The 17,404-nt window shown below is 42.9% G+C and overlaps 1 long non-coding RNA gene across 1 annotated transcript in view; it reads left to right on the top strand.

The window, feature by feature from the left end:
* Window positions 1–3,491: 3,491 nt before the first annotated feature.
* Window positions 3,492–17,404, top strand: part of LOC102149483 (proton myo-inositol cotransporter) — an 80,561-nt gene continuing 66,648 nt past the window's right edge. The window contains exons 1-2 of the long non-coding RNA XR_011428122.1: window positions 3,492–3,679; window positions 11,557–11,895. This is a non-coding gene — a long non-coding RNA (proton myo-inositol cotransporter). The remainder of the gene's footprint in view (window positions 3,680–11,556; window positions 11,896–17,404) is intronic.

Here is a 17,404-nt window from a genome sequence, read left to right as displayed (position 1 = left end):
CGGTGGGTGGTTCCACCGTTTCCAGATGATGCTTCTGAAGTGTCCAACAGTTGGTTCCAGCATTTAAGGCAGGTGGGTCACACAAGTCCTGCCTGAATCATTCGGCCGAGGCACGAATGATTGTCCTTCCACATGCTTAGGAGGAGAGAGACAATAGGATTTTAACCAACCACTCTTTGGAAGTTAAGAAAAACTTGCTTCCCACAGTGCTCTTACAGCATACTGGCAACCTCTCATGCCACCCTTGTGCATGGGTGGAGAGAGTGTTCACAAAGCAGCTATGGAAGAAAGGCCAAGTTTGCTCAGCAGAGTCCTACATTGCCCTAAAATTGCAAGGCACAAAACACTGCCTCCAACCCTCAAGGGGAGATGAGCAATAATCCATCTTGCTTCCAGCTCTTTGGGAAGCTGAGAAAGAACTCACTTGCCACACTGTTCTTATAGTGTACCTTGAACATCTCATACAAAGGCACCTGAAATGCTGTTTATTTGGAGCCCTTAACTCATTGCTTCAGAACTTCTGCTTTTGGGGCATTTCCATCTTGCCAGCCCGGCTCAGACAAAATGCCTACATCTTCTCCTTAAGCAAGGAGGCTGAGGCCCGAATGATTGTGCATCCACATGCTTAGGAGGAGAGAGACAATAGGCTTTTAACCAACCGCTTTTGTGCACTGGAGGAGAGAGTGTCAGAAAGCACCTATGGAAGAAAGGCCCCTTTGCTCTCAGCCGTGCCCTACATTGCTCTAGAGGTGGAAGGCACAAAGCACTGCCTCCATCCCTCCAGGGGAGACAAGACACAAACCATCTTGCTTCCAGCTCTTTAGGAAGCTGAGAAAGAAGTCGCTTTCCACAGTGCTCTTACAGCATATTGGGAACCTCTCATACACAGGCAGCTGAACGCCATTTCCTCCCAGCCCTTAACTCGCTGCTTTACAACTTCTGCTTCTGCCACATTTCCCTCTTGCCAAGCCGGCCCAGGGGTAATGGCTACATCTTCCCCTTAAGCAATGGGGCCAAGGCCCAAATGATTGTGATTCCACAAGCTTAGGAGGATAGAGACAAGAGGCTTTTAACCAACTGTCCTTGTGCATTCGTGGAGAGAGTGTCAGAAAACTCCTATGTCAGAAAGGCCCATTTGCTCTCAACCATGCCGTATATTGCTCGAGAGGTGGATGGCACAAAGCACTGCCTCCGTCCCTCAAGCGGAGACAAGCCACAAACTGTCTTGCTTCCAGCTCTTTAGGAAGCTGAGAAAGAACTCACCTGCTGGATATGCTTGAACCAGGCACCTTAGATGCTGGAAAAACCCGACAGGCATGCCGAAAGCACCCGCCGAACACTCTGGAACCACCACACAGACATCCCATAACGACCCAGCAGACTCACCGGAAGCACCCACCGGACACACCAGATCCACCTGGAACTACCCACTGGACACACTGGAAACATGAGTCTGACACACCAGAACCAACTTCCAGACATGCTGGAAGCACCTAACGGACAGGCTGGAACCGTCTTCTGAACCTACCAGAACCACATGCCACACACTTCGGAACCACCTGTTGGATATCCCAGAACCAAGTATCAGATACACTGAAACCACCTCCCAAATATGCCAGAACCAGGTGCCAGACACGCTGGAACCATGTGACGGATACACCAGAAACAGGTCCAGCACAGGCCAGAACCAGGTGCCGGACACGCCTGAAACAGCTGCTGGACACACCTGAAACACCTGCTAGACCAGCTTGAACCACTTGACAGACAGTCTGGAACCACATGCTGGGCACACCAGAATCAGGTGCCCGACATGCCAGAACCACCTGCTGGACACGCCTGAAGCACCTGCCAGTCTTGTGAGAACCACCTGCCAAGAACTCCAGAAACAGGTGTTGCACACGCCAAAACCAGGTGCTGGACATGAATGAACCACCTTAAAGAAATGCCAGAACCAAGTCCCAGACACGAGTGAGTCACCTGCAAGACATGCCAGAACCAGGTGCCTGACATGCTGGAACCACCTGCCGCTCACGTCGAAATCACCTGCCGGATACGCCGGAACCATGTGCTGCACAGGCGGGAATCACGTACCAGACATGCCGGGACCACCTGTTGGATATGCCAGAACCAGGTGCCTGATTCACTGAAACTACCTGCCAGGCACACAAGAACCAGGTGTCAGACAGGCCTCGACAACCGACTGGGCACGTTGAAATCACCTGCATGATACCCCGTAACCGTGTGCCAGACAGAATGGGACCACTTGCCGGACACACCGGAGCCACCTCTCAGATATGCCAGAACCACATGTTGGACACGCCGGAACCATCTCCCGGACAGACCTGAACCATCTGCTGGACATGCCAAAATCACCTGCCTGATACGCTGGAACCAGGCACCTTGGATGCTGGAAAAACCTGGTAGACATGCCATAACCACCCGCCACACACTCTGGAACCACCACACAGACATGCCAGAACGACCCGCCAGACACACTGGAAGCACCCACCAGACAAGCCAGAACCACCTGGAACCAAATGACGGACATGCTGGGACCATGACTCTGGCACGCCAGAACCAACTCCCGCACATGCCTGAAGCACCCAACGGTCACGCCTGAGCCATCTTCCGAACGTACTAGAACCACATGCTAGACACTTCGGAACCACCTGCCAGACACTTCGGAACCATCTGTTGGATGTGCCGCACCCAGGTACCAGATACCCTGAAACCACCTGCCGTATACGCCAGAATCAGGTGCCAGACATGCCACAAACACCTGCCACGGAGGCCGGAACCACCAGCGTAACACATTGGAACAACCTGCTGGACACGCCAAAATCACCTGCCGGATACACCAGAACCAGGTCCTGGGTACACCAGAAGCAATTTCTGGAAAAGGCCGGAACAACCTGCCGGACACACCGGAATCACCCCTGGACATGCGGGAACCAACGGCCAGACATGCTGGAACCAACACCTGGACACTCTGAAAGTACCAACCGCGCACGATGGAATCAGGTCCTGGTCACATGGTAGCCACCTGACGGACACGCTGGAAACACATTCAGAGCGTACCGGAACCACATGCCAGACACGCAGGAACCACCTGCCAGAAACCATGGAACCCACTGTCAGATACGCCGGAACCAGGCACCCAGTACGCTGAAGCAACCTGCCGAATATGCCAGAACCATGTGCCAGCCACGCTGGAACCATGTGATGGATACACCAGAAACAGGTACAGCAGAGGCCAGAACCAGGTGCCTGAAATGCCAGAACCACCTGCTTGACACAGCTGAACCACCTGTCAGTCTTGTGAGAACCACTTGCCGGATACACCAGACGCAGGTGTCGCACATGCCAAAACCAGGTGCCAGACACATCTGAACCACCTGCCAGTCTTGTGAGTACCACCTGCCAGATACACCAGACACAGGTGTTGCACATGCCAAAACCAGGTGCCGACATGACGGAACCACCTGCAAAACATGCCAGAACCAGGTGCTGGACATGCTGGAACCACCTGCCGGACACGTCGAAATCCCCTGCCGCATACGCCGGAACCACATGTCACATGTGCTGGAATCGCCTACCAGACATGCCGGGACCACCTGTTGGATACGCCGGAACAGGTGCCTGATTCACTGAAACTACCTGCCGGACACGCCAGAATCAGGTGTCGGACACGCATGGAAAACACACAGGATATGTCGAAATCACCTGCATGATATCCCATAACAATGTGCCAGAAAATAAAGTACCTAGGATGTGTGAAATCCTATTGAGGCATATTCATATAATGCATTTATTATCATCTTTCTCGCTTTTTCTGTTTTATTGTTATAATTTTTTTTTTTTGAGGAAGATTAGCCCTGACTAACATCTACCACCAATCCTCCTCTTTTTGCTGAGGAAGACTGGCCCTGTGCTAACATCCATGCCCACCTTCCTCTACATTATATGTGGGACTCCTGCCACAAAATGGCTTGATGAGTGGTGCATAGGTCTGCACCCAGGATCTGAACCGGCAAACTCCAGGCCACTGAGGGAGAACATGTAAACCTAACCACTGTGCCACCAGGCCAGCCCCAAGTTTTCTGTTTTTTTTTAAAGCAATTTCAATTCTTGCATTTGTTTCACCAGCAGTGGTATCCTCATCTTGGACAGTTCCTCCAGAGTCACAGTATCTAAAATTTGGAGCATTTCTGTTGCTTGTTTGGATAAGTGATGTCAGAATGTCTAGTAAATCTTCCCTAGGAGAACTGTCTAAAAGACGTCTCAATTTAGCAACTGCAGGGACATGTATATTCAACATTTCAATCGATAGTACTTCATTTTTGTAGAACTCTTCTGATAATTCTCCCAGCTTCTCTTTAGTTTTACAGGTGTTGAAAAATCCCTCAAGTCAGTCCAACAGTTCCACTTTAATAGCAGGATATGACTTCTCTTTTAAATCTGTACCATCTGCAAACAGCACAGGCATGTGGTCAACAAAAGTGAGTGGGAATTGGGCTGGGTACTGCCCACAAACTGAACCATCAGTGCAGCTGCCCCAATCCTGTGCAGTGGTGGCAGATCCTGAGTATTGCTGGCCAGGTAGGTCATGCTGGGGATGAGACTTAGGATGGTGCTCTGCAGCCCTCGAGCAGGCAGCTCCACACCAGCTGCCAGTTGCAAGTCCAGTCCACACTGAGTGCACATGGGGGAGCTTGGAAGCAGGAAGCCATCTGGGTGAGCAGCAGCAGGAAGTGGCTGAAGGAAAATTATGGGAAGATGAGGGGAGAAAATGTATAATAAATAAAGCTTGCCTTGTTATGCAGATAAATCTCTCAGTTAAAAAAATTCTCTAGGGGTTGGCCTGATGGTTCACTGGTTAAGTGCGCACGTTCCACTTTGGTGGCCTGGGGTTTGCCGGTTCTGATCCCAGGTGCAGACATGGCACTACTTGGCACGCCAGGCTGTGGCAGGTGTCCCACACATAAAGCAGAGGAAGATGGGCGTGGATGCTAGCTCAGGGCCAGTCTTCCTCAGCAAAAAGAGGAGGATTGGCAGCAGTTAGCTCAGGGCTAATCTTCCTCAAAAAAAAAAAAATTCTCTAGGGGCTGGCCTGCTGGTACACGGGTTAAATTCACACATTCTGCTTTGATGGCCTGGGGTTCACCAGTTCAGATCCCAGGTGCGGACCTACACACCACTTATCAAGCCATGCTGTGGCAGGCATCCCACGTATAAAGTAGAGGAGGATGAGCATGGATGTTAGCTCAGGGCCTATCTTTTTAAGCAAAAAGAGGAGGGTTGGTGGGGAATGTTAGCTCAGGGCTAATCTTCCTCAAAAAAAAATTCTCTAAGAGTCATTCTCTTTCTGGTGCAGATGCTTTTACTAATGGAAATTTCCTTTAGAAACATAAATTTCCTTTCCAAAGAGGAAGTCTATCCTTCATTTAAAGCAGTCAAGGTGGAGATCAAGAGTTTTTCCTGCATCTGCTGGCTCTCGATTGCTTTTGGCTCGAAATAATTTGTATGTCAAAGTACCATACTTTGGGCATCTTCAGCATTCCTTCAAGAAGAAACAACTTGTTCTTGGAAGTCTCTGTCTCCTCCCCAACCCAGATGCACTCAAGCTGTTAGGGGCCAACAGCAAACAGCGTTCTGCCTCAAGAAGCTTTGGGGAAGCCTCTTCACCCTCAAAGGCCTGAGACACACTAGAGGGATAGATCACTGCAGGTTCTTCAGCCATTGAAAATAATATGAACAGTTCCATTCTCATAAATTTAACAACTTGAAAACAAGGAACAACTTACCAAAAATTTCAAACTAACAAACCTCAACCAAGATGATAGTATTTTCCTCAATCGGGCGCTGCTAGCCAAGCTTTTTGCCACAAAACTCAAGACTTGGATTCATGCGACACACCTGAAGAAAGCACAAACTCTGGGGGGGACTGCACATCATTTGGTGACTTAAAAATAAAGATTTCTCCAAATGGAAGCAGACAGTATCTGATGCGAAGGTTTCCAAGGTGTCTGGACCAGGTCTGTTGGAAGTTTGTCTGCCAAACCTTTGAGGATGACATGACACTTCAGATCGTCTCCAATGCCTATGATCTTGATAACATGCAAACTTCAGGTAAAAAGTGCCAGAGAGTTCTCCCTCCTCTCACTCTGTGTTCCTCAAATGTGGCCACAATAGGTTTCCAATCTGTGTGTTTTTCCTCCAACCTGGGACATGACTCCCAGAGAAGCTCCTTCCTGGCATCGAGGGACAAGAGGCTACTGAAAGTGGAAAAATCTGACTGCAGATCAACAGTGCTTTCAGAGAAAGATCGCAATCAAAATGGGGACATGTGAAAGTTAATAAACGGAAACGTAGTTGAAATAGTGTTGGAAGGCTAATAGAGGGAGTTCTCATGCCCTATGTCAAAGGCGCAGTGCAACAGGAAGAATAAAGACGTTCTCTTCCTGACCAGACACTAACCCAAGGAGAGACTGTCACAACTCTGCCGATGAAAAGCCACTGCCCTCAAGACTGTGTCCAATAGCCCCCACAGTTTTCCCCACTCTGAGATAAAAGAGCTTCTCCTCTCTTCCTTGCTGGGTGCTCCTGCATGGCTTGCCATGGTTGCTCACTCCAAATGGCTATTCTTTGCTAATCCCAGATAAACCAATTTTTGCCAGAGAAATAACTGGCTGTCTATTTGTTTAAGGGCAAGACTTGTTAATAAGCAAGAGATGTAGAGAAAACATTTGATACAATCCAACTCCTGTTTGTCATAAAATTTTCTAGCAAGTTTGAAATAGATGGAAACTACTTTCACTTGTTGAAGGTCATCTACAGAAAATGCACAGTTGACTTCATGCTTAACAGGGAAAGACTAAATCATTCTCCCCACAATAAGGAACAAGAAAAGGAATACCACTTTCAGTACTCTTATTCAACAAAATACTGAAGCTTCTGGCAATAACAGAAGTAAAGGAAATAAAAGCCATAGAGTTTAGAAAGGAAAAAATGTAACCATTCCTAGTTTCATTGTTGTCTGTGTAAAAAAACTCTGGGAATCTCCAAAAAAAAAAAAAAAAATCAGAACTAATACATGAGTACAAAAAGTTCACCAAGTACAAAGTACAAGATCAACACACAAAAGACAATTTTATTTCTACAACTAATGATGAACCTGCAGATGATAAACTTGAAAATGCTGTATTATTTAAAAGCACTCTGAAGAACATGAAATATTCAGGCATAAATTCAAGAACATGTGTACAGGATCTGATGCTGAAAATTATAAAATACCGATTACAGTGATTAAAGAAGATGCAAATAAATTGAGAGCCTTACTATTGTCAGAGACAAATGCAGCAGAAATTAGTTAAAGTGGTGAAAGCAGATTTTATTCAGTAACAGCTGACAGAAGCTGAGCTGCGCTCAGATTTGTACGGAGGTGAATCTAGAATTTTAAAGAGGGAATGAAGGAGCAGGGTTCAGGGGCTCAGTAGAGTCAAAGAAGTGAAAAAGTACAAAGGTTGGTCACCGTAACTGTGATTAGACCCACTGTGTTCGTTACTTTGCAGTTATCAAAGTTAGGATTCTATCCTCACTCAGAAGTTGAGAAAAAGAGGCTCTATCTGTCTTAATGATCGTATTTCAAAGGAGTGGCTCTTAGGTCCTTTAGAGAATTGTGAGAGATACATATCTACAGTTGTAAGCCCTCTTTAGTAAATACTCTAAGAAGGGGGATCAGAGGCCTATAATTGGGTGTTGACTAAAATAAATAGCAAATTTTTCTGTCAGCTTTGAGCTCTCAGGAAGGCATTTTAATGGTGGGCTGGAGTCATTCCGGTTACACAGACTCATGCAGCTAGAAGCCATGCCAGAGTCTGGTTGAGTCTCCTCCTGGTGTGGGGGTTTGGAAGGAGTTGTTATGTGCTGAGAATTCTGCAGTCCTCACCATGGTACTGGATAGAATAATGAGTACAGGTCTCAATTATCCCCAAATTGATCTATAGGTCTAATATTATTCTAATAAAAATTCCACCACAGTTTGTAGACAGAGACACCTTTTTCTAAAATTTATATAGAAAGGCACATAGCTGAGAGTAGCTAAAACAATCATGACAGGAAGAATAATGCGGCAGTAAATACTTTAACAATATTTAGTATTGCCTTGTACATACTGTAATCACAGCATCATCATTTTCATTGTAGGACAGCTACATAAATCAATGGAACAGAGTAGAGAATCCAGAAATGGACCACAGAGTTATACCCTAGTGATCTCTGACACCAAGAGTGAACCTTAATGTAAATTATGGACTTTGAGTGATAATGATGTGCCTATGTATGTTCATCAATTGTGAAAAGTATACTACTCTGATGAGGGATATTGACAACAGAAAGGTTATGCACATGTGGCGGCAAGGACTATATGAGAACACTGTGTATTTCATTAAATTTTGCTGTAAACGTAAAACTGCTCTAAAATATAACATCCATTGATTTTTTAATAGGCAATACAAGAATACCTTGTAGTGATAAAACTGATCATTATTTTAGCTGTGATGGATACAGAAACTTGCACATCTGATAAAATTGTACAGAACTAAATACACAGGAACAAATTAGTACAAGTAAAACTGTAGAAATCTGAATAAGATAGTGGATTGCATCAATGCCAACAAGCTGGCTGTGGTATCGTCCTATAGTTTTGCAGAATGTTGTCATTGTAAGGAACTGGGTAAAGTGTACACCGGAACTTTTGGAGTTATTCCTTACAGCAGTGTAGAATCTACAACGATCACACTATAAATTTCAATTAAGAATAGTTGGCAAATGGAAAGTCAGTCTATGTTTTAAGTTAGGAAGTTTCATTAAATGGTCAGTCCCATTACTTTATAAATTGAATACAATGCCAATAAAATTTTAACGAGCTTTTCTGTTGAGTTAGATAAATGATCCTACATGGAAAAAATAAACGCATAAGCTAAGCTAGGAAAATATGGACCAGGAAGAACTCTGAGGGAGGAGCTGCTCTATCACACGTTAAAAATATTGCAGAGACTGTAATGTGACAGGAGAGGATTGTTGCATGCACAAGAAGAGGAGAGAAGGGAAAGGGAGGGGAGAGGGTGGCAGAGGTCAGGGGAGTGGGGGAGGGGTGGCCTGATTGGAAGTTGTTGACACGGTTAAGCTGGAGCTCACTAAGTAGAAGGCAGGCATCCTATGTGATGGTTTAGGGAGCATATGTGACTTTCTCTGGCGGTCCTGTGTTGAAAGCAGAACGAGAGTTTTGGAAACTGGCAGTTACTGACCAAGTGCTGACTGTTCTGTGCTGAATGCTGCAGGGGCTGTGATTTGGCTTCTTGGGATGTTTGCTTCCCACGTTGGGGGTCAGAGTTATACTGTCATATATGATCTGGCCTTTGTCCATTTGTATATTCAGTCTCAAAAAAACAGTTGGTGCACAAATTCATCAGTTAGCTCGTCATTAAAAAATAGTCTCTTGGAAAGTTAAACCTTCGAAAGTTAAAAAGATGAAAATGGTAAAAAGATGAAAGATGCCAAATAAGTTTTATAGATAAATATGAAGAAATTGAATAAGAATCTCAAAATAAAATGTCCAGCAGTTAAGTATATTTACTTGAGAATATATCATGCAAACTATGTTTAAGTAGAGTGTCATTTTTATTATCAGCATAGGAGAAAAGATGAGTTATGGAAGGGATTCTGCTCATGCTCAGCTATTTCCTTTACTTAACATTAAATCTTGAATAAAGTATAATGTCAAGCTGACTCATTTACTCCTTCATTTTAAAAGCTGAAGACTATTTCCTTGGTTTTTAAATAATGAGGTGTAAAGGAGGGGGTGAGGTGTTGAAAATAACTTCCACTGAGATTGACAGTAGCAATTGCTCTTAATTTTTTTGAGAGTCGTGGGGTCACCCATCAAAGCAGGAATGCTATTTATGTTCAGAAATTAAGAAACTGAATTTTATTAGAAATTTTGACTTTTATATACCCTCAAAAAGTAAACTTAGGAATTTATTTGAATTTTTAGCTCTGTTGAGGTATGAGTAATAGACAAAAAATGCACACGTTTTCTATATGTGTATTGATTAGTTTGGACATATGCATACACCCATCATATCATCCCCACAACCAAGTGCTGAACACATCCATGACCTCCAAAACTTTCCTTCTGATTTTTGTGTGTTTTTTTAAGCTTAGGAATTTCATGGATTTTAACCTAATGCTCAGATAAAAGAGGGAGAAGATGAGGTGTACGTTGTTTCATTATGGTACCTTAAGACATAGACTGTCAACATACACATGACTTCTGAAAAGGAACATTTATTACTTTCACAATGAAATATTTTCTCCTATTTCCTTCAAATATATGGCCTTCTTATTCTACCCCCCACCCACTTCCTTTTTGAGTAGGGACTCAGGAGAAATTTCCAATGGTACTAACAAACAGGGTCCAAGGGGTGGCTGCCCCTCAAGGTCCATCCACGTTGTCACAAATGGCCGGATCTCATCAGTTCTTAGGGCCGAGTAGCATTCCATCGTGTATACATACCACGTCTTCTTTATCCGTTCTTCCCTTGATGGGCACCTAGGTTGCTTCCAAGTTTTGGCTGTTGTGAATAATGCTGCAGTGAACCTAGGGGTACATGTGTCTTTCTGCATTGGTGTTTTCAAGTTCTTTGGATGAATACCCAGCAGTGGGCTCGTTGGATCATATATATGGTAGATGTATTCTTAGTTTTCCGAGGCTACTCCATACTGCTTTCCATAGTGGCTGCACCAGTCTGCACTCCCACCAGCAGTGTAGGAGAGTTCCCTTCTCTCCACATCCTCTCCCACACTTGTGTCTTGTCTCGTTAATTAGAGCCATTCTGAGCAGAGTAAGGTGACCTCTCCTTGTAGTTTTGATTTGCCTTTCTCTGATGCTAAAGACGTGGAGCCCCTTTCCATAGGCCGGTTGGCCATCCGTATGTCTTCTTTGGAGAGATCACTGCTCAGATCTTTAGCCCGTCTTCTTATGTGGGTTGTTGATTTTTGTTGTTGTTGAGCTGTGTGAGTTCTGTCTGTATTTTGGATATAAACCCCTTATCCGATTTATGGTTTGCAAGTATGTTCTCCCGGTTGTTAGGTTGTGTTTTGGTTTTGTGGATGGTTTCCTTTGCCGTGCAGAAGATTTCTTTTACTTTGATGCCGTCCCATTTGTTCCTTTTGTGTTTTGTTTGCATTGCCCAGTCAGACGTGGTACTTGAAAATAGGCTGCTAAGACTGATGTCAAAGAGCATACTGCCTATGTTTTCTTGTAGGCGTTGCATGGTTTCGGGTGTGACATTCAAGTCAAACCCGAGGAGGCTGCAGTTCCCCGAGAGCGAGCGTAGCGGGGACCCTGCGTCCCTGTCAGCGCACCTTGCCGCTCCGCGGAGGTCCTAAGCAGCGTGTGGGCGGGGCCCCAGGAGTTCTCCCAGGAGGGTGTCCCTGTCCCTGTCGCTGTCCGCAGTCCATCGCCTGAGGGGGGGCGGGGCAACGGCCGGGCAGCGTCTGGGCGGCGGCGCGGGCGCGCGCGCGCAAGGAGAGGAGCGCGCGGCTGCTGGGCCGCCGTCCTGGGAGGCGTGGGAGGCGTCGGCCAGCCGCGCCTGCCTGCCCCGAGCCGAGCCCGTCGGAGTCCGGCCGCGCTGTGCTGCTCTCTCCCGGGCCGGGCTCGTCCGTTCCCCCGGCGTCCGTGGACGCCGCTCCGTGTCCCCGCTGGGCACAGCAGCCCGGGCCGTGCACTGCCACGGCCGCTAGCCTGAGGAGGCCGTCCTTCAGCTCCCGTTCTTCCTGCTCGCCGGACACGGACGACCGGGGCGCCTGCGAAGATGATTCCATCTGGGAGAGGTACCTGGGGGCGTGGGCCTCGGGGCTGGTGAGAGGCGAGTGTCACTGTTCTCTGTGCAGAGCAGCAGCTCTCACCTCAGCTTGGCCACTGCGGTTGGGTGCCTCAATCTGTGATAGAAAGAATGCAAAAAAGACAGGATATGTTCACCATGAAAAAGTCCTACAACAGATTTTCTATTTGTAGGTAAAATAGCATTCACTGTATTTTTGTTTGTTGGTTGATTGATAGGTTTTATACGATTACCTCGAATGGAATTCTCAGGGCAAAATCTACCATTACTTGGATTCACATCTGAGATATACTATTTATAGATATTTCAGGGGCCAGTACTGAGGCAGTTCATAGCCATATATCCTGATCTCTAACTGTACCTATTTCCCGAAGGGACACGGGATGGAATGGTAATACCATTGATGATGGACTTCATATGATGATTTTGATGAACTCTGAATTGTCTCAACTAAGGAAAACCGTTTGTATAATCAACCATAATTTACTGGAAACAAAACTTTGAGTCAATCAGCATGCCTTTCTATATGTTGGTAAATTTCAATAAAAAATATTTTTAAAAAATCATTTAGTTCTCCAAAGAAGATCTATCTGCAAATGGCCAGTAAACACATGAAAAACTGCTCTATGTTACTAATCACTAGGGAAATGCAAATCAAAACTACAATGAGATGCCACTTCATATCCATTAGGATGGCTACTATCAAAAAAACAATTGTTGTGGAGGAGGTGGAGAAAGTGGAAACAATGTGCACTGTTGATAGGAATGTAAAGTGATGCAGCCACTATGGAAAACAGTACAGTGGTTTCACAGAATTTTAAAAAAGAATACATATCATCTAACAATTACATTTTTGGTATATCCAAAAGAATTGAAAACAACATCTTGAAGAGGCATTTGAAACCCATGTTTGTAGCAACATTATTCACAATAGCCAAAAGATGGAAGCGTTCCAAGTATCAATTGACAAATGGGTGGATAAACAAAATATGGTATATATATACAATGATGGATTATTCAGACTTAAAGGAAAGAAATTCTGGTACATACTACAGCATGGATAAACCTTGAAGACGTAATGTTAAGTGAAATGAGCCAGTCACAAAAAGACAAATGTCGTATGAGTCCACTAATATGAGATACCTAGAGCAGTCATATTATAGAGACAGAAAGAAGAGTGTTGGTTGCCACGGGTCGGGGGAAAGGGGGAAAAGGGAGTTGTTGTTTAACAGATATGGAGTTTCAGTTTTGCAAAATGAAACTAGTTTTGAAAATTGTTTGCACAACAGTGTGAATATATTTAACACTCCTGAACTGTACAATTAAAAATGGTTAACATTTAAAGTGGTTAAGATGGTAAATTTTATGTTATGTGTAGTTTACCACAATTAAAAATAAAAAAGGAAAGCCCATTTAAAAATCATTTAGCATACTTCTGGAAAATACAGTGCACCAAGCTGAGGGAAAACCTCCTCTTGCCCATCACCCCCTGCCCCTCCCACACGCATCCCACACACGTGCGAACACTGGTTTAATGCACAGCTGAACTGGAGAGAAATCCCCAGCTGCCACAAATGAGAGGGAGAGCAGCAAGCCCATATAGACACCCAACAGCCCATGGGAATATCGGAAGCGAAGCAGGGCTTCAGGGTGAGAAGTTAGTGTTTTAGTTGCTGAGAGATAAAGCTCCCAGCCTTGCCTCTAGAACTGTGAAGTGCTATTTAGGCTCTGAAATAGGGGCAAGAAAAACTGGGCTGGGCTGGACTGGGCAAGCTGCTAAGTTCTGCTGCCCACTTGGGGCCCTGAATAGAAGCAGTGTCACACATGAGAAAGCAGAACCAGGAGCCTTCACTATGGGGAAGCACGGGTTCTAATTTCACACTGCCTTTGTGAAGCATGAACGTGTTGAAAAACATGAACACTGAGAAAAAGTGGGTCCCAAACTAGAGATATCCACAGAGCCACTTCAAACATAAACATGCCGTTGTCAGAACCCAGGACACATGAGACTTGCTTGGAAAGCAACTCAGTAAATATGAGATGACAGTCAAAAATTACAGACTACATCAATTAATGAAGGAAAGAAAGCCACCAAGTGTGACAAATGGAAAAATGAATACCTAAAGAACCTTGTATTACAAATAAAATTTTGAAAGAGATTTTTAAATAATATGTGTAAAAGAAATAAAGAAGGTAGTATAATTGTTTCAATTATATTGAAAGCTGTACACTTATGAGTTGTGCATTGTATGTGTATATGTGTATGTAAGTATCCGTACATGTATATACCTAAGTATATACTTAAGTAAATTAAAAAAAAACCTTGGAAAACTAAAATAACATAAAATAAAAGATAAATAACATAGAAGGTGGTATGGGAACTTCTAGAAAAAAGCCCTCTATATTCCTTTGTTTTTTTTCAGAAACAAATGGAGACTATAATTAGTTTTGAAACTTGCTAAATATACATGTTAAAAATATGAGTGTCATTTCTTAAAAATATGTACTAATAGAGGGGGAAAAAACCAAGAGAATCAATCAAACCAATAAAACAGGAAAAGAGGGAATTTACAGGGGAAAAGAAACATGGTTAGGAGGAATCACCAAAAAACCCAGCAAAATTAAGTATAAATATATGCTTGTTATTATAGTAAAGATAAACCAATTAAACATACCTATTAAAGATCCTCAAACTGGATTTTTTTTAATGCAGTTGTATGCTATTTACGAGAGACAATCATAGAAACGTTGGAAATAAAGGAGTGAAAAAAATTAGATAAGTGCTAAATCAAGAAGACAAAAAAAATAACAGATTAGAGAATTGGGAAAACTTAATAACAAGCTTGGTGTAAGAGTTAAATAATCAACCTAACACATAGAGAATTTCATTCTTTTCAGGCAGACATAGAGCACTTATGACAATTTACCATATTCAAGAACAATAAATTCAAGAAATTTTTTTTTTAAGATTTTATTTTTTTCCTTTTTTCTCCCCAAAGCCCCCTGGTACATAGTTGTATATTGTTTGTTCTGGGTCCTTCTAGTTGTGGCATGTGGGACGCTGCCTCAGCGTGGTTTGATGAGCAGTGCCATGTCCGCGCCCAGGATTCAAACCAACGAAACACTGGGCCGCCTGCAGCAGAGCGCACGAACTTAACCATTCGGCCACGGGGCCAGCCCCAAATTCAATAAATTTTTATAAATGTATATATATTTCAGTAAATTTTAAGTAAATCTAGATAACCAATATTACGCAAAACATATTTTCTAACCAAAATGCAATAACACTGCAAGCAATAGAAAGATATTTATCACCACTTCTACTTTAGTTTGGGAGGTTAAAAAAATACTTCAAATTAATTAAAGGGGGAAGAAGAAATCTTACTGAAAAATAGGACATTAAAATTAGCAACTGAAAAGATCCACAGGAAGTTAGAACTAGAACACAGAGTTAGCCTGTAGAGTGAGCAGATGATGGAAATTAAAAGATAAGAGAAAAAAATAAGGCAAAGCAAAGAAATACTAAAGGATCAAAAAACAAAAGTAAGTTGTTTCTTAGAGATCAATGTAATGAAGAAACCTCTGGTAATACTGGTTAAGAAGAGAAAGAAGGCACAGATAAACAGTATTTAGAATGACAAAAGGGCACATAATAGATAGTAAAGATTTTAAACCTCATAAGAGAACACTACGAATAAAATTGTCCAATGCATTTGAAAACAGGTAAAACAGTTTTCTAGAAAAAATATAATTTTCCAAAACCAATTGGACACCTCTGTGAAGTGAGATTTTTATTCCCATTAGACAGAAGAACAGTGATGCTTAGAGGGTTTGAATGACTTTCTCGAAGTTAAAAAGCCAGTAAGTCCACCATTTTTAGGGGAACAACATTTGGGTAGTGGAAAGATGCACATTTTAGAGTCAGACAGTTTCAAATTTGAGCTTTTATCATTTACCTCATAAGTGGCCCTTGGACAGGCTGGGCCTCTCTGAGTAAAATGGGAGTCATATAATTGCTGTTTAACAGTCTGGTTTTTATGAAGATTAAATAAGGGTCTATCTGAAGACACTTGTCAAATTAGAATGCCCTGTGCAAATGTAAGTAGTAATATCGTTTACTAATTTTTATTTTTTTCTTAGATTTGTCAGTAACACATTTTCTAGATTAGAATAAGCACTTCCTAACAGATAAGTGCATTAGGATACTTTCTATTTATTTATCTGTGTCTGTGCATCCACCTCCATATCTCCTGACTCTCTCTACATACAAAACCATGAATAATCTATTCTGGAAATTTAAACACCCTGACTCTTGAAAAGTATTGCTAATGATGGATACTTTCTTAATGTGCTGATTCAGTATTTGCTTCCTATAACACATCATTTTCGCCCTGTAATTATACACACTAAAATAGCTAGATAAATTCCCTATTTGGCAATTCATTGTTCTAACTCGCACTGAATGCCTGGTTTATTGTGTTCATTCAGCAGAGAAGTTTTTCTGAAAGCTGCACTCTGATACAACAACCAGCCTTTTTTCCCCGCATCCCACCCCTCTCCCACACGGAATTCTAGTCAATCTAAAACCCCTTATGAGAAATATCCCGTATCCATTGTGATTTCCTGCCTGGATGCCTCTCCACGGGCTGTCCTTTCTGCCTGGAATCTACCCTCCTTCTCCCTCTTTGTGATCTCTGCCTGACTTTTAACCATTATTTTTTGCCCAGATCAGGTGTCACTTTTTCCTTACAGTCTCTGGTTGGCCGCAGAACACAATGCTGATTATATCCCCTACTGTCCTCTAGCACTTCCTTATATAATTTATATGATAATTATACTGTCTTACATGCTAGTAATTTGGGTTTGGATGTATCTTCTCTTCTGGATTATAGATACCGGTGTCTGTATCCTGCACTATTTTTAATCCCTTGATGCCTTGTACATATCAAGCATTCAATCAATAATTGTTTAATGAGAAATGGAAAAGGCTGCCATCAGTGGAAAATTTATATATAGGAGTTTGAAAGTACCACAGTTCCAAATGAGAGGATGTGGTGTTCCTATCATTTCATTTTAGTTTTATCTCCTGCATTCATACTTATTTCCAGGAAAGGAAACCTCTAAAAGAAAAATGAGAGCGATAACGATTTTAATTAACAATGTTAAATGTTTACTTGGTACTGATTAAAACACTGAAAAAGTTTAAAAAATAAAACTTAACCATCTACTTAAGAATGCATACTACATATTGCTTGTAGTCATAGTACATGACAAATACTTTTTAAAAATTATTGAAAGGAATATTCAGCACATTTCCTCAAAACATTCACTGGTATATCAGGGAAGCAATATATCTGTAGTGACAGTGTGAGGTGTATTATGAAATTAGGCCAAATAGCAAAAACAGGAATTTTCCTTCATCACCTCTCTTTTTTTAATTTAATTTTTAAAGATATGCATCAGTTGGCGTTTAGAAAAAGAAATTTATCATTAACAAA

The sequence above is a fragment of the Equus caballus genome, chromosome 17 (genome assembly GCF_041296265.1).
Source record: "Equus caballus isolate H_3958 breed thoroughbred chromosome 17, TB-T2T, whole genome shotgun sequence".
Lineage (NCBI taxonomy): Eukaryota > Metazoa > Chordata > Mammalia > Perissodactyla > Equidae > Equus > Equus caballus.
Note: the sequence above shows the minus strand (reverse complement) of the source record. Positions and strands in the feature narration are given on the sequence as shown.